General features: G+C 38.2%; 1 protein-coding gene across 1 annotated transcript in view; it reads left to right on the plus strand.

Moving 5' to 3' along the window:
• Positions 1–20,648: 20,648 nt before the first annotated feature.
• Positions 20,649–22,210, plus strand: part of RERG (RAS like estrogen regulated growth inhibitor) — a 125,815-nt gene continuing 124,253 nt past the window's right edge. Inside the window, exon 1 of the mRNA XM_036760015.1 lies at positions 20,649–20,904. The gene's annotated coding sequence lies outside the window, so the exon portion shown is untranslated. The remainder of the gene's footprint in view (positions 20,905–22,210) is intronic.

The following is a 22,210-nucleotide window of genomic DNA, read 5'->3' on the forward strand; positions in this document are numbered from 1 at the left end:
GTTTGTTAATGATATCCTAGTTCATAATAAAAAATTTTTGAAGGGAAAAAAAAGCCAGATGATGTCTCACATTGTCTTTTAAAGCACGGAGTGGGCAGTTCTTCCTGATTCAGTCAGATATTATTCCAAGAGTCCCCCTGCTACAAGAGGGGCTCAAGTTACGGCCTCAAGCAAACTCAGATTCCTTCTTGGGAAGGGAGCTGACTCCAAAGGAAGAGGACCAGACTTTCTTCTTTTCTTTCCTTCCTTTCCTTCCTTTCCTCCCTTCCTTCTTTCCTTCCTTCCTTCCTTCCTTTCTTTCTTTCTTTCTTTCTTTCTTTCTTTCTTTCTTTCTTTCTGTCTTTCTTTCTTTCTTTCTTTTTCTTTCCCTTCCTTCCTTCCTTTCTTTCCTTCTTTCTTTCTTTCTTTCTTTCTTTCTTTCTTTCTTTCTGTCTTTCTTTTTCTTTCTCTTCCTTCCTTCCTTCCTTCCTTCCTTCCTTCCTTCCTTCCTTTCTTTCTTTCCTTCTTTCTTTCTTTCTTTCTTTCTTTCTTTCTTTCTTTCCTTCTTTCTTTCTGTCTTTCTTTCCCTCACAATGGAATTCTGGGGGAAATCTCTTAAATAAAACTCATATCTATCAACCCCAACTAGAAGAGCAACCCTGTATTGGCTATATCCCCCAAAAAAGAGGCAACCTTGGAAGATGCTAGAAGCTATCTCTTCTTACTCCTCATAGCCCAGAGTGGGTTGCTTTTTTTGGCTCTGACAACAATCCTTTTGGACACAACCCCCAACCCTGAGCAAACACAGGAACCAATCTAGATGCTGCTCAACATGGATGTCTTTAGCAAAGGGCCAGAATGTGTGGCAAATTCAGTACTGATGTTGAGTATTGTGGGAGAAACTGTTTTCAGTGTGTGGAAAGAAGTTTGGCATGTAGAGAGTTCAGCCTGGGATTCAATGCAGAATCAGTGTGAGTTTGAACAAAACACACTGTGTTTGTGAGAAAAAGCATGTGTGAGACTTGAATTGAAAGCTTGTGTTGGAAGCTTGGATTCCTGATGGTTTGTGCAAAGGAACCAATATGTTAAAACTGAAGCTTGCAGGCTTGGTGCACATCCCAGGATTCAACCTGAATGCAAATGTATGAATTGGGCTTGCTCTGTATTTTGTGTCCTAGCATTGTCTCCCCAGCCAACCACCCAATTTCCAATCCACAAAATAATACCCATATTGGGGAGCTATGATTAGGAATCTGGTCAGATTCTGGATTAACTACATTTCTGAATGGCAAGTTTCTGAACGTCCTGTAGTTTCTGTTAGGTGCCCAGAGCAGTGGTGGTGGTGGTGGTGGTGATGGTGGTGGGGTGTGTGTGTGTTTGTGTGTGTGCATGTGCACATGCATTTTGGGGGTAAGAAGTGGGGAAAGAGTTATAGTGTTGTGCAAGGAGATAGTCTTCAAAAAATTAAAGTTGAAGATGACCCAAAGACCAAATGAAAATGTGCAGCGTTGGCACCAATAGGCTGTGACACATTAACTAACCAGGAGATGTGCAACAGATGTAGTATAAAGGATATAGTCAGAGAGATGCATTACTGTTGCCTACAAACTCACCCGAATCTGCCCCAATTTCACTAGACCCTGCTAGCTCCTCTGGCTATCATCCTAAAACACTTCATTCACAGTCAAATTCCTAGATTAGCTGTCTACACCCATTGTCTCCACTTCTTTCCTTTTACTTCTCAACTCTCTTGCATCTGACTTCTGACCTCACTACTCAACTGAAACTGCTCTTTCCAAAGTTACTGAAGATCACTCAAGGGCTAAATCTGTTGGTCTTTTCTTCATTTTCAGCCTTCTCAACTTCTCTGCAACATTTGAAACTCTGACTTTCTGGGTGCTCTCCCCTCTCTTATTTCATGACACAGCCTCTCTTGGTTCTTCTCCTACCTGGCTAATCACACACTCTTCTGCTTGTTTATCTTCCATATCAGAGCCCCTAATGGTGGGTCTAACCTCTTCTCTCTATATCCTCACAGTTGGCAAGTTTATATGCTTTCATGAGCTTAAGTATCATCTCTATGCTGATGATTCCCAAATTGTATATATACGCACATATGTATACACACACATATATGTACATACACACATGTATGTATATGTGTATCTATCAATCTATTGGGGCATCTAGGTGGCTCAATAGATAGAACACTGGGCCTAGAGTTCAGAAGACCTGAGTTTAAATCTAGCTTTAGATACTTACAAGCTGGGTGGCCCAGGACCAGTCATTTAAACTCTGTTTGCCTTAATCCACTGGAGAAGGAAATGACAAAGCACTCCAGTATCTCTGCCAAGAAAACTCCATAGACAGTATCAGTGTCCATGGGTCACAAAGAGAGCACAACTGAACAACCCCTATCTATCTATCTATCTATCTATCTATCTATCTATCTATCTTTTTATCTACGTATATATATATATGTGTGTGTGTGTGTGTGTGTGTGTGTATGCGTGTATGTACGTATATGTATGTATATGTGTATATACCTAGACATGCATATATTTGTGCATCTCTCTTCTAAACTCCCTATGTCTCTCATTATTTTTTTAATTTTGAATTTAACAAACATCAAATAAAATGAACATTGCCATATACAAAGCAGAACAGAAAGATGATTGCATGTGAAACCACAAATCTGTACCACATGCAACTTGCTTCTCCCTCCAAGTCTATAACAAACTCAATATGCTATTTTCAAGGCTCTCTGTGTTTCCTGCTGGCCTTTCTGTTCTCTTCCATGCATTTTTAAAATGCTTCAATGACCCTCTGTATTTACTTTTTCTTTCATTTTTAATTGTAATAGCACTATCAGTATTACCCTTCTACCTCCCCAACTCTACCCTCTAAACTGAGAGAAAAATTAAATCCTTGTGTCAAATAGTCAAGCAAGACACATACCCACATTTGCCATGTCCAAAAATAGGTCTCATTCTGCACCTTGAGCTCGTCACTTCACTTTAAGAGCTAGGTAGCGGGTCTCATCATTTGTCTTTTGGAGTTATGATTGGCTGTTGCATTGATCAGAGTGCTTACGTCGTTAAGGTTGTTTTTCTTTACAATGTTGATGATATTACATATACTGTTTCCTGAGTTCTGCTCACTTCACTTTGCATCAGTTCACACAAGTCTTCCCAGGTTTGTCTGAAACTGTTCTTTTTTGTTATTTCATATGGGACAATAAGATTCCATTATAGCCATATACCATAAATGGTTTAGCTGTTCCTCAACTGATAGGCATCACCTTAGTTTTACTTCCATATAGCTTTCAAGGGCAACCACATTTTTCTAGTTACCCCAATTAGCAAACTTGGCATTATCCTTATCTCTTCACTCTAAATTACCCCACCAGATTGCTAAGTCTGGTCATTTCTAACTCCATAGTATCTCTTATTTGCATCTCCTTTTTTCTACTCCCATGGTCACTCTCCTAATTCAGGCCCTCATCACCTTTGTACTATTAAAAGGGTCTACTAACGGGTCTCCCTACTTCAAGTCTCACTTCACTCTAATGTATCCTCTACACAGCTGCCAAAGATTTTCTTGAAGTTCAAGTTTAACAAGTCACTTTCCTAGTCAATAAACTCCAATGGTTCCCTATTGCCTTTAGAATCAAATACAAACCATAGACTTAATTGCAGCTAGGTGGTGCAGTGGCTAGAGTGCCAGGCATGGAGTCAAAGAAGACCTGAGTTCAAATTGAGCCTCAGACACTTAATAGCTGTGTGACCCTAGGGAAGTCTCTTAACCTTGTTTGCCTCAGTTCTTCATCTGTAAAATGAGCTGAAGAAGGAAATTACAAACCACTCCAGTATCTTTGCCAACAAAACCCCAAATGGGGTCACAAAGAGTCAATGACACAAAAACAACACTTCCTCTTTGGCAGAGATGTCACTCAACTTGGGTTAAATATTCCTCTGGCTTCCCATCTTATCAGCATCCATTCTAGAGGCTGCCCACTCAGCAAATAGCCAGGCTTCTTTCAGTCTGAGGTTTCAGGGAGCGAGGTCCTTATCCATCCTACCTAAGCTTCCCCTATCCTGCTTTTATTATGTATATGTGGCCAGCAAACGTTTTTTGAGGCTCTGAGTTCTCATACATAGAGGAAATTATTGAATTTCATTATAAAAATTTCAATATCCACAACCATACAATCTCTGATTGAAAAGAGACCCTAGAGACCACCTAGTCTATCCAGCCAGTCAGTTAGCATTTATTAAGTGCCTACTACCTCCCAGGCAACAGCAATTCCCTCTACAACATCTCCAAAAGGTGGCCCTTTGCTTTAGTGAGAGGACACCCACTACCCCTTCACAAAACTCTAAATATCAGGCTGCTTTTCAAGCCAAGATTGCATTGTCCACCCACTCCTAGTTCTAATATCACAGCCCTTCAAATACTCGAATACAATGAAGTATATTTTTCTCAGTTGCACTTCCACTGTTAATGTCAAGTCTTTATTTCTTTATATTTTCTAAAGAATTATAACTCATACTTTATGAATTGAAATTATCCCTTATTTTCAACTATGGAATTTCTTTCTTTAAAGAAAAAAGTCTGTTTAGCCCAAGTTATCAATTTTATTATAAAATACATAGTTTTGTTTATCTAGGACTTAGGAAAGAAGGTGAGTAAGAAAAGAAATAGATTTTTTTCTAGCATATAATAACATTTCACCTTAAGGCCAGAGCACCAGTGTCAGGCTGAGCTAGCCTGCTACCAGAACAAAGCATTGAGATGCATTTATTTTCCAAACAGGAAATTTTTTTCACCACTTTCTACATTGTCCTAAAATTGGAAATCAATTTTTTAAAAAATGAAAAACTGAATATATTTTTTCTACACATGCAGAAAACCATTACCCTTAAAAGCTAGTATGATTTGAAGCTGATCATTGAGGTAGAGCAAGTAATATCTTACAGACCAGGATACTGAGGCTCAGAGAGGTTAGGGGACTTCCCAAAATAATAACGCCAATGAAAGGAAAATCTAGGACTCCAACCCAGGTTTTCTGATGCATTGTTCTTTTCATTCAGTTACACAGCCATTACTATTGTCTTTATGATTCAAAGGGCTGCCATATGGACGAGGTAGTTAATGTTCTCTTTTGCTCCACAAAGGGAAGAGAGAACTAGAACCTCCAATATAAGGAAGAGTGGTTCAAAATGGAATGGGAGGTGGTGAATTCCATCACAGAAAGTACCAGGCAGAAGTTAGTTCAGGGAAGATTAAAGGATATTCTGGTTTCGAATGAGACAGGTTGGTCTAGATGGCATCAATAATCTTTTCCAACTATGAGATTCTAAGGTTCCACAATTCTACAATTTTTAACAACCTGAAAATAAAACCATGTTATGTGCTTTAAAAAATGATGCAATACTATAAGAGTACACTAGGGGGAAGGAGAGTTCTTACCAAAATTCTATTCTGATGCTAGAGACACAAAAATCATAGGATCATAGGTATAGAACTATAAGGGACTTCAGAAACTATCTAGTCTCTTCTTCCTGCCTCCCCCTGCCCCAATTTGCAGATGAAAAGACTGGGGTACAAGACAAGTGACTTGCTCAAGGTCACACGGTAGTAAATGTCAGAGGTTCTATGACTCCAGAGTACAATGCTCTTTTCCAATGTGTCATTTGTAGTATTTGTGTGGTGGTTAAGTATAAAAATATAACTGGCTCACATGAAGCATAGATATTTAGTCTAAAATCTGTCCTGCTCCTCTCCAAGGGGGACTGATTTGTGCGCTAGTCAGCAGTAGAAGAATGGCTGTGGCTAGGCACTTGCACCTTCCATTGTCTATTTCCAAGGAGGGGACTGGGCTAGAATACCATTCTCCCTGATGACTCTCAAGGTGAGGGTATTACTTAATTTGCTATCATCAGTTTAACTCCTACCAAACACTGGTTTCAAAAAAGACCATTATGAATAGATAGTACAACTCTTTATCAAAGTAAACACAAATTGGGAAAGTTTTATGTATCTATGTGTATATACATAGAAAGTGATATTAGAAATAGGAAAGTTTTATAAATGTGTATATATGTACACATGTATGTTTGTGTGTGTGTATATATATAGTTAGTTATATTAGAATAGCTCAAAGAATATATAAGAATAAAGAAACTCTTTGGTTGAAGTGAAGTAAGATCTCAGTTCAACCAAGGAGATAAAATGATCTCACCAAAGGCAGTCTGTTTTTATTAGTTTCTAAGATTTCAATCACTGCAAGTGAAGGGACATGTTGAAGGACTAGATTCCTGCATGTCTGAGGTTCCATAGAGGTCTTCTATACACCATGGAAAAGTCTGAGCTAGCTTTAGACCACCTCTCTTAAAGTTTTCCAACATCTGAAGAAATCCCTTCTCACAACAGTGTGGAGCGTCTTAGCCCAGCATCCTCTCAGCCAATCAGGAGTCACTTCCTTCCAAATACACAGGTCAGAGAGCCATCCCTCAGGAAAATTGCCCAATTTGAATGGGAAGAGATATTATACATTTATAAAATGTGAAATGTTTGAAAAAATTAAATTGGAAAAAATTTCAAATTCAATTTGAAAATTAAAAGTACTTTGTGTCAGAAATCAAGAATACAAAAAAAAAAAACCCGAGATGTCATGGATACAGATTCTCTTGAAAGGAACAAAAAATATATATTTTCTATTGCTTCACTGTGGTATAACAGACAAAGAAAAAAAAGTTGGAGTCAGGAAATCGGCATTTAAAATGGATTACTTATTTAGACATTTACTAGTTGAGTGACCCCGAACTAGTCACTTAACTTTTCAAGGTTTTATTATTCCCTCTGTAAAACAAGGATCTGACTCCTTGTTCTTGGATTATTTTTTCTAAGCTTCTACTCCACATTTGGCCTATATAGAGACCTTCACCTCAAGATGGATGACTTTTTTCTGTACAAATATTTACTTTGGATGTACCCTGATTCAAACCTTATTGGACATTACCCAATTCCTCTATCAAGGACCAAACTTTAAAGCTTACCAGTGATTGGTCATATCACCTCATATGTGCATGTAAACTAATTGATGTAAGACTTGTGATCCATGAAGACTTATGTTGCTGAAAATTTTGAGTGAACTCAGCATTTACAGGGATTCCTGAATTGTGCTCAGTTACCTCCTGGTCAATTAATGACCTGATGTCACCCATGCCATTGCATATACCAGAATTCAGGAACCTTGTTCAAATACACTCTGGAATAAGTGATTTCTGAGAGAGAATAATATACATACTCAGTTGGGTATAGAAGTTTATCTTACCCTATAGGGAAATAGGAGGGGAAAGAGAAAAAACGGAAAGGGGGGGCTGAAGGGAGGGCAGAAGTAGAAAAGGAAAGAAGGGGGGACTGATAGAAGGGAGGGCAGATTGAAGGAGGTGGTAGTCAGAAGCAAAACACTGGTGAGGAGGGACAGGGTGAAAGGAGGGAGAAAAGTATGAACAGGAGGGGAAATAGGATGGAGGGAAATACAGTTAGTAATCATAACTGTGAATGGAAATGGGATGAACTCTGCAATAAAATGGAAGTGGATATCAGACGTGATTAAAAACCAAAATCCTACAATATATTGTTTACAAGAAACACATTTGAAACAGAGGGATACATGCTGAGTAAAGGTAAAAGGCTGGAGCAGAATATATTATGCTTCAGCTGAGGTAAAAAAAAAAAAAGCAGGGGTAGCACTCCTGATCTTAGACAAAGCAAAAGCAAAAATAGGTCTAATTAAAAGAGACAAGGAAAGAAATTACATTTTGCTAAAAGATACCATAGAAAATGCAGTAATATCAATACTAAACATATATGCATCAAGTGGCATAGCATCCAGATTCTTAGAAAATAAATTGAGTTACAGAAAGAAATAGACAGCAAAACTATACTAGTGAGAGACCTCAACCTCCCCTCTCAAAACTACATAAATCTAACCACAAAATAAACAAGAAAGACATTAAGGAAGTGAATAGAATTTTAGAAAAGTTAGATATGATACCTTTAGAGAAAATTGAGTGGGGATAGAAAGGAATATGCCTTTTCTCTGTGGTACATGGCACCTATACAAAAATTGACCATGTATTAGGGCATTAAAAACCTCACAATCCAATGCAGAAAGGCAGAAATACTAAATGCATCCTTTTTAGATAATGATGCACTAAAAATTGTATGTAATAAAGGGCCATGGAAAGATAGGCTAAAATCCAATTGGAAACTAAATAATCTAATCCTAAAGAATGAGTGAGTCAAACAACAAATCATAGAAACAATCAATAATTTTCATCAAAGAGAAAGACAATAATAAGACAACATAGCAAAACTTATGGGATGCAGCCAAAGCAGTTCTTAGAAAAAAATGTATATCTTTAAATGCTTATATGAATAAAATAGAGAAAGAAGAGGTCAATGAATTGGGCATGCAAATTTTTCCAGCTAAAAAAAGCTAGAAAAAGAACAAATTAAAAATCCCCAATTAAATATCAAATTAGAAATTCTAAAAATCAAAGGAAAGAGTAATAAAATTGAAAGTAAGAAAACTATTGAACTAATAAGTAAAACTAAGAGCTGGTTTTATTGAAAAAAAACAATAAAATAAATAAATCTTTGGTTAATTTGATTTAAAAGAAGAAAACCAAATTACCAGTATCAAAAATGAAAAGGGTAAATTCACTACCAATGAAGAGGAAATTAAAGCAATAATTAGGAGCTATTTTGCCCAACCATATGTCAATAAATTTAACAACCTAGTGAAATGGATGAACAGTTACAAAAATATAAATTGCCCAGGTTAACAGAAAAGGAAAAAACCATTTTAGAAAAAGAAATTGAACAAGCCATCAATGAACTCCCTTAGGAAAAAACCCTCAGAGTCAGATGGATTTACAAGTAAATTCTACCAAACATTTAAAGAACAACTAATTCCAATACTATATACACTATTTGTAAAAATAGGCAAAGAAGGAGTCCTATCAAAGTCTTTTTATAACACAAATATGGTGCTAATACCTAAACTAGGAGCAGCCAAAACAGAAAAAGAAAATTATAGATCAATTTCCCTAATGAATATTGACACAAAAATTTTCAATAAAATATTAACAAAGAGATTACAGCTATTTATCACAAGGATAATACCTTTTGATCAGGTGGGATTTATATTAGGAATACAGGACTGGTTCAATATTAGGAAAAGTATCAGCATAATTGACCATATCAATAATAAAACTAATAGAAATCACATGATTATCTCAATAGATGCAGAAAAAAGATTTTGTCAAAATACAGCACCCATTCCTATTAAAAAAACACTAGAGAACAGAGGAATAAATGAAGTTTTCCTTAAAATTATATGCAGTATCTATCTAAAACCATCAGCAAATATTATGCGTAATGGTGATAAGCTAGAAGGCTTCCCAATAAGATCAGGGGTAAAACAAAGATGCCCATTATCACCACTATAATTCAATATTGTGCTAGAAATGTTAGATTTAGCAAGAAGAGAAGATAAAGAAATTGAAGGAATCCGAATAGGCAATGAAGAAACAAAACTAACACTCTTTGTACATGATATGATGGTATACTTAGAGAATCAACTCAAAAATGACTTGAAACAATTAACAACTTTAGCAAAGTTGTAGGATATGAAATAAACCTACATAAATCATTAGCATTTCCATATAGTACCAGCAAAGCCCAGGAGCAAGACATAGAAAGAAAAATTCCATTTAAAGTAACTGTAGACAATATAAAATATTTGGGAGTCTACCTACCAAGACAAACTCAGTTACTATATGAAGACAATTACAAAACACTTTTCACACAAATAAAGTCAGATCTAAACAACTAGAAAAATATCAATTGCTCATGGGTAGGATCAGCTAATATAATAAAAATGACAATTCTATCCAAATTAATTTACTTACTGTGGTGCTAATCATGATTAAAGATCTTCCCTGCCCGTTTAATAGATCTCAGGTGGAGCTAGTTAAAGGAAGCTTGATTAGGGGAGGCTTGTTTGTAGACAGGACTACATTCTTTTGCTAAGTAGGTGCTGAACCCCAGGGCCCTAAACAGGGTATCTATACCCTGAAGGTAGCCATTAAGCTCAGACTAGAGAGCTGCTGGAGACTAGAGAGCTTTGAAGAGGACAGAACTGCAAGAGGAGAGAGAGATGGAGACATGCAGAGCTACAGAGATGGAGAGACACTGAGATGGAGAGAGAGAACTTCAAGGGCTCTAAGAACTGTAAGGGCTTTCCGGACTCCAAGCTTTCAGAACTTCAGGAGGAAAAGACACAGGTAAGCAGAGAGTTAGGATTCATGAGTGAGTGTTTATTTGAAGGCCCTAGCAAAGGGGAAGGTTACAGGTTGGCTTGGCTCCTTGTTCTGATACTGTGTTTTAATCTCCTTGCTGTTACATTGAGATGGACTTACTGGCTTTGGGATACAATTACTGCTGTGCCAAACTGGAATTATTGGTTTGGGGATTTGATCCTCTGGTGTCTGAATAAATGTTTTACTTCTGCCTTCTATACGGAGAGTCTCTTATACTTTGCAATTCCAAATTATATAGGCATATTCATGGTCACTATCAATATTGTGAATATTGCCTTACTGATACACTTACTCAGAATCATACCAAACAACCAAAAAATTATTTTATAAAGCTAAAGAAATAATAATAAAATTCATCTGGAAGAACAAAAGGTCAAGGATATCAAAGTAACTAATGAAAAAATGTAAAGGAAGGTGGCCTAGCTATACCAGATATTAAACTATATTATAAAGCAGCAATCATCAAAATTATTTGGCATTGGCTAAGAAATAGAGTGGTGGATCAGTGGAATAGATTAGGTACACAAGACATAGTAGTAAAAGGCTATAGTAATCTACTAGTTGATAAACCCAAAGATTAGATTCTAGGATAAGAACTCACTATTTAACAAAAACTGGAAAGTAGTACAGCAGAAACTAGGCATAGACCAATATCTCACATTCTATATGACGATAAGATACATATGAAATAGGTACATGATTTGGACATAAAGGGTGATACCATAAGCAAATTAGGAGAGCAAAGAATAGTTGACCTGTCAGATCTATGGAGAAGGGAAGAATTTATGACCAAACAAGAGATAGAGAACATTATGAAATGCAAAATGGATAATTTGATCACATTAAATTAAAAAGGTTTTGCACAAACAAAGCCAATGTAACCAAGATTAGAAAGAAAGTGGAAGGCTGGGAAACATTTTTTACAGCCAGTGTTTCTGATAAAGGCCTCATTTCTAAAATATATAGAGAACTGAATCAAATTTGTAAGAATACAAGTATTCCTGAACTGATAAATTGTTAAAGGATATGAACAGGCAATTTTCAGATGAAGAAATTAAAGATATCTATAGTCATATGAAAAAATGCTCCAAATCACTATTGATTAGAGAAATGCAAATTAAAACAACTCTTATACTAATTCACACCTCTCAAATTGGCTAATATGACAGAAAAGGAAAACAATAGATGTTGGAGAAGATGTGGGAAAATTGGAACACTAATACATTGTTGGTGGAGTTGTAAGCTGATCCAACAATTCTGGAGAGCAATTTGGAACTATGCCAAAAGGGCAATCAAATTGTGCATACCCTTTGATCCAGCAATGGATCTACAAAGTGGTCTACTAGGTCTATATCCCAACAAGATCATAAGAAAGGGAAAAGAACTCACATGTACAAAAATAGTTATACTAGCTCATTTTGTGGTGGCAAAGAATTGGAAATTGAGGGGATACCCATCAATTGGTGAATGGCTGAACAAGTTGTGGTATATGTATATGAATCTAATGGAATGCTATTGTTCTATAAGAAATGATGGGCAGGCAGATTTCAGAAAGACTTACCTGACTTACATGAACTGATGCTGAGTGAAGCGAGCAGAATCAGGAGAACATTGTACATAATAACAGCAACACTGTGCAATGATCAACTATGATAGACTTAGCTCTTCTCAGCAGAACAATGATCCAAGACAATTCCAAAAGACTCCTGATGGAAAATGTTAACCACATCCAGAGAAAGAGCTATGGAATCTGAATGCAGATTGAAGCATACTATTTTCACTTTTTTTGTTTTTTATTTCTCATAGTTTTTCCTTTTTGTCCTGATTCTTCTTCCACAACATGACTAATGTGGAAATATGGTTAACATGATTGTACATGTACATGCTTGCTGTCTTGGGAGGGGGTAGAGAAGTGGAGGGGAGAAAAATTTGGAACTCAAAATTTTGCAAAAATGAATGGTGAAAACTATCTTTACATGTATTTGGGGAAAAAATACTATTTTGTAAAAAAATAAAATAAAATGCAAATTTTTAAAAGAGAGAGAGACCAAAGAAAATGGAAAATGACCCAGATATGCCAAAAAGAATATTCATAGCAGCTGTACTTGTGCTGGCAAAGAATTGGAAATTGAGGGGATTCCCATCAATTGGGGATCGTTGAACAAATTATGGTTTATGAATGTGATGGAATGTGTTATAAGAAATGATTAAAAGAATGGTTTCAGAAAAACCTGCGAAGACTTGTATGAACTGATGCAAGGTGAAGTGACTAGAACCAAGAGGATAATTTATAGAGTAACAACATTATAAAAATAATCAGCTTTGAAATACTTGGGAACTCTGGTCAACTTAATGACCATGCACAATTCCAAAGGATCTGTGATGAAACATGCTGTCCTCCTCCAGATAGAAAGCTGATGTACTCAAAGTACAGGTTGATGCTGTTCTTTTCTTTTCTTTCTTTTCTTTTCTCTTCTTTCCTGCTTTCTCTCTTTTTCATTCTCTGTCTCTCTCTTGACATAACTAATGTGGGAATTTGTTTTGAATAGTGTACGTATATAAATATATGTAATGGATTTTGTTTTTATTGACTTCTCAATGGATGGGAGAGGAGGAGAGAGGGAGAGAATTCAGAACTAAAAATAAAATAAATTTTAATGAAAAAAGAATAAGTGATTTCTGAAGTCCTTTCCAATTTTAAATACATGAATCCATGTACTATGCTATATTATCTTTGAGATTTTAATTAAACTCACCATTTGTTTATTGAATACCTACAATATGCTTAGGCATCATGGACTAAACCAGGGGTAGGGAACCTGTGGCCTCAAGGCCGCATATGGCTCTTTAGGTCTTCAAATATGTCCCTTTGACTAAATCCAAACTTCACACAACAAATCTCCTTAATTAAAGGATTTGTGCTATAAAACTTGGACTGAGTCAAAAGGCCTCACCCAAGGCCCTAGAAGGCCACATGTGGCCTTGAGGACGACAGTTCCCCAACCCTGGACTAAACCGTAGAAATAACTGACATAATCCTTGTCCTCAGAGTGTTTACTAACTCACTGTGGGAGAGGGGGGAGGGGAAACGAAGTGAAATTAGTTAATTAATTATAGTGGTGGATTGCATATATTCAAACATCCAAAAAAAGACAATTTAGGTATTACTTCCATGACTAGTTAGAAAAGGGAGGAATGAATGCTTCCTGAAATTATGGGGAAGACTTCAAAGAAGAAATGAAATATGGATCTGGATAGGTGTGAGATGATACTCTAAGTGTCTTCAGGCATCAAGCTGAAGAATTTGGGCTTTATAATGAATGTGATTATATCAGGGGAAAATCAACGATGTTTGAACAGTATTAGGGATAAGCCTAATGCTAATAGCATATTAGTTCAAGTTCCACTTGGGGATGAAATTAGCCACTCATAAGCCATTGAACAGTTAACAAAAGAAGGCCTAGTTTTCCTTAATACAGCAACGATATTTGGCAAGGACATAGTGGCACTTAGCTTTAGCTATGGTAGACTTGGCCTCCCCTGACTCCTTATGAAAACTCATTTGGTCAACAAGGCAGTGCATAGTGACTCCTGGAGTCCCAGGCACTTACCAAATCCTGAGATGCCCAAACTCCATGTGGGGAGGATTATGTATGCCCTTAGGTGACAAGAAAGTTGCATCTAGGGAAGCAGGGGCCAAACAGATCCCAGGGACAGCTTTGTTACCTTTTCGGGAAAACTATACCTTGTGACAGGGAGGCAGATGTGAGCCTTAAATATATTATGGGGAAATGCTGGTAGAGATTAGTTCTATCACTTATACCACCCCATAGTGGCCAGGTCCTGAAGATCTTCTAAAGGACTTCCACCATTTAAATGCTTTTAAGGCTTTTACTGAACTATCATCTGATGTAGGCAGTATAAAATGGGGAAAAAAGGAAAAAGAAGAAAGCAACAACAGCAAATCTACTACCCTTTCCCCAAAGCCTTCACCATGAGGAGAAAAAGAAAAAAAGAGAAAAAAATGTGGAGGAAAACTGAGGCCAGAAATCTAGGCTCTCCAAAAACCTCCTTTTAGAAGGACCAAGTCTCAGATCTCAACACTCGTATCTATGTAGTGTGTTATGCCAGTCCACAGTAGGTCTCTTAATGCATGATGATAATGATGAATAGGAACATCAGAGGCACAGTATAGAGAGATGACACATCCAGTCGTCACAGATTGCTTCTTATGTGAGATGGTGACAATGAGCAGGAGCAGCTCCAGCGGCCTCTATCAGGGCCTCTGCAATGACTCCTCTGCCACAGTCAACAATTCTTCACCAAGTATAAGGGCTCTTGCCTTTAAACTATCCTAGGATCTAAGTTAATACTGAGGCTCCTTACCATCACTTACTCAATATTCCTTGGCCTACCTGCCAAAACCTCCCACTTCCAGGGGATGATATCATTTTTTTTTCCTCCTTTAGAAAGTCTCCTTCCAAAGCTTTGGCCCTCCTTCCCACAGGGGCAAGATATGGCCTATTCCTTTCCTTCATCCAGAAAGTCATTACTCCTTGGGGGAAGAACTTTCTTTTACCTTTCTTTGTATCCCGAGTACTTAGCACAGGGCCTGATACATTGTAGGTGCTTAATAAATGTTTAGTATAGGACCAATGGATGCTCCCAATAGTTATGGGAATGACTTTGCCCCACCCCCAGCCCCAATTCAGCAATTTAACCTTGAAAGATTTCCAGGGACCAGACAACTACATGAGACATCTGGAAGTCAAAATGCGCTGATTAAATGGCCATTGGGAGTAGGTTACTAGGATACAAGGAGACTTCATGTTAGTTAATATTGATCATTATTGTATTGCTTTGCCCTTTTGTTTCATGGTGTTTATGTTTGTATTTTTCTTGGTTACCTAGGTGACTTGTAAATCTCTCTTTTTAAATTAGACCACTGTGACCCATAAGTCAGTAACCTGACATATAATTCCGATTGTAAATTTATGAAAAACCTCATATATTTGGCTTATAAATAAGTGATCCATGGGAATCAAAAGGGGGAACTGAGGACATAGAGGGAATTGAGGAGATTACGATAGCAAGTGTTTGTGAAACATACTGACTCCGTCTTGTGACTCAATTCTGAGGCTAGTTTAGTTTCTATTCAATTATGGGTCTAGCCCCAATTTCTGTCTTGTAAGAAAATGTCATTCAACTGTGGGAATTGGGAGAAAACTGTGTATTGTTTGAACCCAGATCTGTATGACTGGGAAGCTGTACCACCCTTACCTGCTACTTAGAGATTTTTAATCAAGGACCGAGTTTATGCTGACCAGAAATTCAATTAGAGCCAAAGATTAATGCACAATTTCTCACAATTGTACATCTCAAGCAACCCATATGTCTTATCTGAAAACTGGCCCCACACTGATAAATCAGTTGTTTCCACTCTCCTTTGGTTATTTAGAGACATTTGAAGGGAATGGGCTACCTTTTTTCTCTGAATTCAGGGAATTGTACATGTTCGTTCTCCCTCCCAACTTGGAAAGTCCCTAATCTTTCCTCCAATTAGAAATCAGATTACCTAATGTTGTATCATTTCCTTTTTATTAATTGGCCTTATTTGATTAATTGTTTTCAATGTCTAAAAGTTTGTCTCTCCGTGTATTTGTGGTCCAGCCCTTAGCTGAGGAAGAGGCCTGGTACCAATTTGTTGGGCAATTGGCATGCATTGCTTAATAAATCTAAATGTTCGGACCTCAGTCATTTCATCTTTCACCCACCACAATTTTCTTAGCTCCAACTACTTAGAATGTTTTGCATCTATTTCGAGGAATCAAGTATTACCACTAAGAACCTAGAAATCTATGTAGAAAATACATGTACAGCCACGTTGGAACAAGTACACTTTGACACCTCTGATTTATATTGACTTATTTTGTAAAAGTCAACACACTTTAGATGCCAATGAAGGAATTAAATTATTAACTCTTCCCTCTCTTTCAACCTTTCCATGTAGACACACTGGGAGTTACCAATGGAAGCCTTGGAGAGGTAGAGGTAGAAGCATTGTAAAGTCACACCTACATAAGATTTCCAGAGGTCATTTAGCCCTACAGGAGCTACACCACCAAACTGAACTCTCTGGGACCATTGTCCTCACTCAGGACATTTTCTACCACCTTCTACCTCTTCTTCTCAGAACTGTGATCAAATCCACACTCACATCGCCTCTGGAAAGGGCATGTCTGTTAATAGTGGTAGTTTTCCCCTTACCATCTCTGTGAGTTACCAAACCAAAAAGCTCTTCCCTGTTCACCGTGGTCTTTCCCTATAGAATGTAAGCTCCTTGAGAGGAAGAACTGTCTTGCTTGTATTTATATCTCCCATGCTTAGCACAGTGCTTGGCCAACAGTAAGCACTGAATAAATTCTTATTAATTTATCCATTAATTAAATGGGACCATTAGGAACTTTATTCTTACTCAGTCCATACATCTAATCAGTGGCCAGACCTTACTGGTTTTACCTCTTTCATCAGTCCCCTTCTCTCCATCTGCATCCCAACCACTCTAGTTCAGATCCTCACTAACCCTTGCCTGGACTATTACAATAGCCTCTGTAATAGGTTTTCCTACCTCAAGTCTTAATCCTCTCTAATCCATCCCCCCTGCAGCTGCTAAAGTGATATTCCTGAAGCACAGGTCTGACTGTAACATCCCTTCCCCATTCAATATACTCTAATGGTTGGCAGGACCATATACAAACTACCTTATTTGGCATTAAGTCCTTCAAAGTCTGGCTCTAACTTAGTGTCTCCACTCTTAATTGCTATCATTATCTTTCAGGAACTCTGTGGTCCCGTCAAACTGGCTTTCTTTCTATCCTTCATACACAACTTTCCTTCTTTCATCTAAGCACAGGCTGTCCCTTATGTCTGAAATGTATTCCCTCCTCATTTCTATATTTTAGAATACCTAGTTTCCTTCAAAACTCAGCTAAAGTGCCGCCTTCTGCATGATGCCTTTCTTGATGCCCCACCTGCTAATCTACAGCCCCAGTTCTCTTTTTGTTATTTTGTATATATTCTGGATATGTTATTACTCTTAGAATATAAGTTCCTGGGCAAAGGGACTATTTTTATTTTCTTCGTAGTATTCTCAGTGCCTAGTCTGTGAATGTTCCTAGGCATCTCAAGCTTAATAAATGCCTTTTGTTTGTTTGTTAGATTATAAATAAATCCTCTCTTCCCTTTTTTTCCACGCAGCTGGGCAGAATCAATGTATCTTCTCTCTTATGGAGTAGGAGTAAATCTGATTGAGTCACTACCATTGAAAAACTGACCCCATGACTGGATGCTGAAACAGAAGTCTGCAAGGGTGGTTGTAAGTGGTAGAGCCCAGCATACATCATGGAATGGGTGTGGGAAGTATTAATGAGAATTTTGAATATTCAAATTTGCTGATATTATTTCATGAGGTATTTTCCTTATGTGATACTTTTACCTTATCTTATGGATTCAGCCTCAGTTACTTTATATTTGTTATATATTTCATGTGTTTATGTGTGTATATGTATGTGTGTGTGTGTTCAGTTTGGCAAGGTTTGTGGAAAGCTATTGGTCTACCTTCTTGCTGATCATGTGACCTGAACTTGCTATTGACCATTGTGTATTGGTTCAAATTTCTTTAAGCTTTTCTCAAAGTTTTTTTTAAAACAATATATTTGTTTTTATATCTATGATCTATTAAAATTAAAAGGTATTTTCATGTCTAATTCCACTGCTCCATATTCCTTTTCTGGTGTTTTGACCTCCATTTCTTCAAAGTTTACTTAAATTTGAATTCTTCAAAATAATAATGCTAAAGCAGACCAGCAAAAATGCAGGGCCAGGTAACAAATAAAAAGTCAAAAAGATAAACAAATGTTCTAAACAAGATATAGTGTATATATATTATATATATATATACACTATATACGAAGTATATATATATATATACACATATATATACATATATATACAGTAAATATAAAGCAATATACCCAGAACCACACAAATGCAGATTATAATAACTACACATATACAATTATAAAAGGCAAGTTATATTTGGAAAATCAATGTCATATACAAATGAGTAAGTGTTGTAAATAGTTCATAATTTAATGCATTAATAACCAAGATCATTCACAAGTTCAATTCACAAGTTCTAGAAAGATTATGGGTCAATTATGAGAGAAGAAAGTACTATTGCAACAAAATAAAATTTAAATTTAAAAAATGTCAAAATTCTGCCCCTGTAGCTTTGTTTGATCACCCCAACAAGGGTACACTGGCTGCCAGAGTATATTCATGACACAACCATCACCCCAATCTATTCTTGTCCCATTTAAACATTCAAAGAAACCTTGACCCCAAACACCTTATGTGGAGGGGGGGAAGGGGGGAGAAATATCACTAATGGAAGAGCCCTTCCCACTTTCAGCATCCAGGTGGTCAGATTTCCATTTTTAGCCATTCTCCTTACAGTTCAGGGGGTTATGTTTCCTATTCTTATTTTCCATCACCAAAATGCAATAGCATATACAACCTTTTGGAACAATCTCTTTGGTACTGTTGGCTGCCATAAACCATGTAAACATGAACACACGCCAACAGTTTTAATACAGAAATATTATTTTTTAAAGCAAGAAAAGTAGTCACCACTCTTCCTCAGTCTTTACAGCTTGATTTTTATAACCATGTTACACCTCATGTGATATTTTGATCCTGAAGTTTCACCATCTACTCACATCACAATTTATCCACATGTTGACTGAAGGAGATCTTTTGAGATAGAAAACAGAGGCTTCCCATGTTGCACGTTGCCACTTGCTGAGGTCGTTGTGGAATAATGATTTTCTGAGTTACTGAGAAAGAAAGGCCGGTAAAAACTTGCTCATTGTTGACCCACCCTGGAGTAGAGCCCCTGGGGAAAATTTTTAAATAAATCTTTGATTTTGCACAAAAGTCTCCCAAAAAGGGATTAGCAACTTCTTGAAAAGTTTCTCAGCGCACAAAGTAGTAAATATCAGGTATAAGGCAGATATTTGTTTCCTTCACTATGAAAGAATGCTTAAAACACAAAAGACTTACACACTTTTAGCACATACTGGAAACATAATCTACAACCCAACATTTGTTTCATATTCTTTCTGGAGATAAATCCTACCAGTAGATTTGTGGAACTGTTGAACAGATATTTCACATTCACCTTGGATCTGTGCTGTGTGAGCAGCAACTCAAGGTCTAGATCTTCTGGTCAGCCAGGAATGTATGGCTATTAATCTCCCTGGAAATGGTAGTTCTCTCTTCTGAGAAGGTTGTAGTTTCAGAGAGCACTTGATTTAATGACTCCTGACCCCCTCAGACTCACAAGGTAGCTGATGAGGCTGGACAAGTATATTTCTTGGGATCAATATTCATTGTAGAAAAGGCAGTTAGTGCTTTGAATTTCCGTATTAGGCTCACCCCGGCAAGCAAATCTTCTCATTACCATTTGCGTAGTTACTTTTGCTGCTACTGGGAAAGTGCATGGGAGAGAAAACCCTTTCCCACCCTCTTGCTAGAAATCCAAGGCAAAGCTGGCAGTGGCATTGTGCCAAGAACGATACTGCCCCCATTTTAGCCTGTGAGCTCATATTTTTTTTTTTTTTTTTTGCTTTTCTGACCTAGAGTCAGGACAACCTGAGCTCGAATCTAGTCTCAGACACTCATCAGCCGTGTGACCCAGGGCAAGTCACTTAACTTAAGTTTGCCTCGGGTCTCTCATCTATAAAATGGGGATAATAATGGCATGTACCTCCCAGGGTTGTTGTGGTGATCAAATAAAATAATAATTGTAAATGCTTAGCACAGTGCCTGGCACATAGTAAGCTGCTACATAAAAGTCAGTGATGATGAGGTTGATGATGATGATCCTCATCCTTATCACCACCACCACTACCACCATCATCACCAGTATAATTACCCGCAGAGCTTGGCACAATGCCCGGTACAGAGAGAGCACTTAATAAATGTTTGGTGACTTGGGGAAATCATTGCACCCCTCTGATCCTCAGCTTCCTCTTCTGAAGCGGAAGGCAGTAACTCAAGATAAGGTCCTTTTCCAATCTTTAATCCTAGGACATTGCCCGGGGGCTGTCTGCCCTCTTGCCCCTAGGGAGTGAGGGAGACCACTGCGCACAGAGCGCAGCGCCGCGGGCCGGCGCCAGGGGGCGCCGCGGCGCCGCTCCGCAGAGCGACAATGGCTCGCGGGGCGGTCGGCGCAGCCCCCGGGCATCCTGCGGCAGTCGCTGTGGCGCTCGGCTGAGGGAGCGCACGGAAGGTCCCTCCCCCTCGCCATGGCCGCAGCTCCTGCCTCCTTTGCCCCGCCGACTGCGGCTCAGCCCCGAGCCTGATCCCCGCGAGCACCCGGAGCATTCCGCAGGAGCTGGGAAGCGGCTGAGAGAAGACCGGAAGAGACCCTCCCCCCCGGACCTGAACTTGACCGGGGGCTGAGGTGAGTGTCCCGCGCCTGCCCCGGCGGCCGGGCTCCCCTCGCGCCCGCTTCCTCCCCGCGCTGCGCCCCAAGCTGGGGAGGCGTCCGAGCCTGGCGCAGTCCCGTCCCGGCTGGGTCAGCGCTGACCTTTGGGGGGATGCTGCGGCATTTGCGCCGTGGCCAGGGAGCGAGTGGATTGTCCACGAGGGCCTTCATTTTTGAGCCCCGCGCATTACCTGTTGCACACCTAGTTTTAACCCGACTGCGGGGACCGTCACGCCTGTGGCAGCGGGGAGATGCAAGGCGACCCGAGTGGGAGGATTAATAGCAATAGAAAGATTAGTGATGATCTCGAGGCCAAAAGATTGTATTTCAGGCTCCAAAGCAGTCCGGAGCAGCATCCACACTGCATGAAAATTCTTGGTGCGAATTTACCCTTAGGAGAAACATTAGTGACAAGTATTCAGAAGCGTGTTATGGGCAAGAACAGCATCTTATTTCATCTTTGCCTCCCTACTGCCTAGTACAGTACCTTGCAGACAATAGGTACTTATTAAATATTTATTGCATTGAGTTCTCTTCTTGCACTGAATCCTGTGGTCCTCCAAATAACAAATGTCCATTTTTTTAAAAAAAAGTGCTTTGCATCCCCTTTGGATCAGTCACCATCCTCCTGAAATTGAAGCTAAGAATAAACTAGTTTTCTTAGATCTGCTTTTTATGGCAGTTCTTCCAATATGATTTGTTTCAAACATCAGAAACTTGGAACCAAATAACATAAAATAGAGATTATTAAAACAGAACTTACATCTATGTTTGCCGTTTGACTGCCAAATGTGAGATGTCTAATTTTATTGTGAGAAATAAAATTTTGAAGAGCCACTGTCAGTCAGTTTATGTCTCCCCCATCAGTTATTTCCTGGAACATGGCATGAGCTTGACAATATCCAGCTGTAACTTCATGAGGTAATAAATGGAGAGAAATCTTCTCATTCTTCTGTGAAATTCCTGTCACTGGGGCTAAATGGAAGTTATCGAAATATTTGGCTTTCTAAATACTGTGGAAAAGAAAGATTAGATGGTAATGTTCATGAAATATAAACCAGACAAATATGATCTTAAAAATGGAAAACTTTGTGTGAAATGTTGACCATTAGTATATACAACCCATATATAAGCATTTGTATATTTTATGTTTCAGATTTATTTTTCAAGCAAGTAATCTCATTTGATACTTATGTGATTGAAATGTATTTTACAGAACTTTCTGTAGGGAAACATAGAACTAGTTAGTTCCATGATGCAGTGGACAGAATTGGACTTGGAG

Source organism: Trichosurus vulpecula, chromosome 5, assembly GCF_011100635.1.
Source record: "Trichosurus vulpecula isolate mTriVul1 chromosome 5, mTriVul1.pri, whole genome shotgun sequence".
Taxonomy (NCBI): Eukaryota; Metazoa; Chordata; class Mammalia; order Diprotodontia; family Phalangeridae; genus Trichosurus; species Trichosurus vulpecula.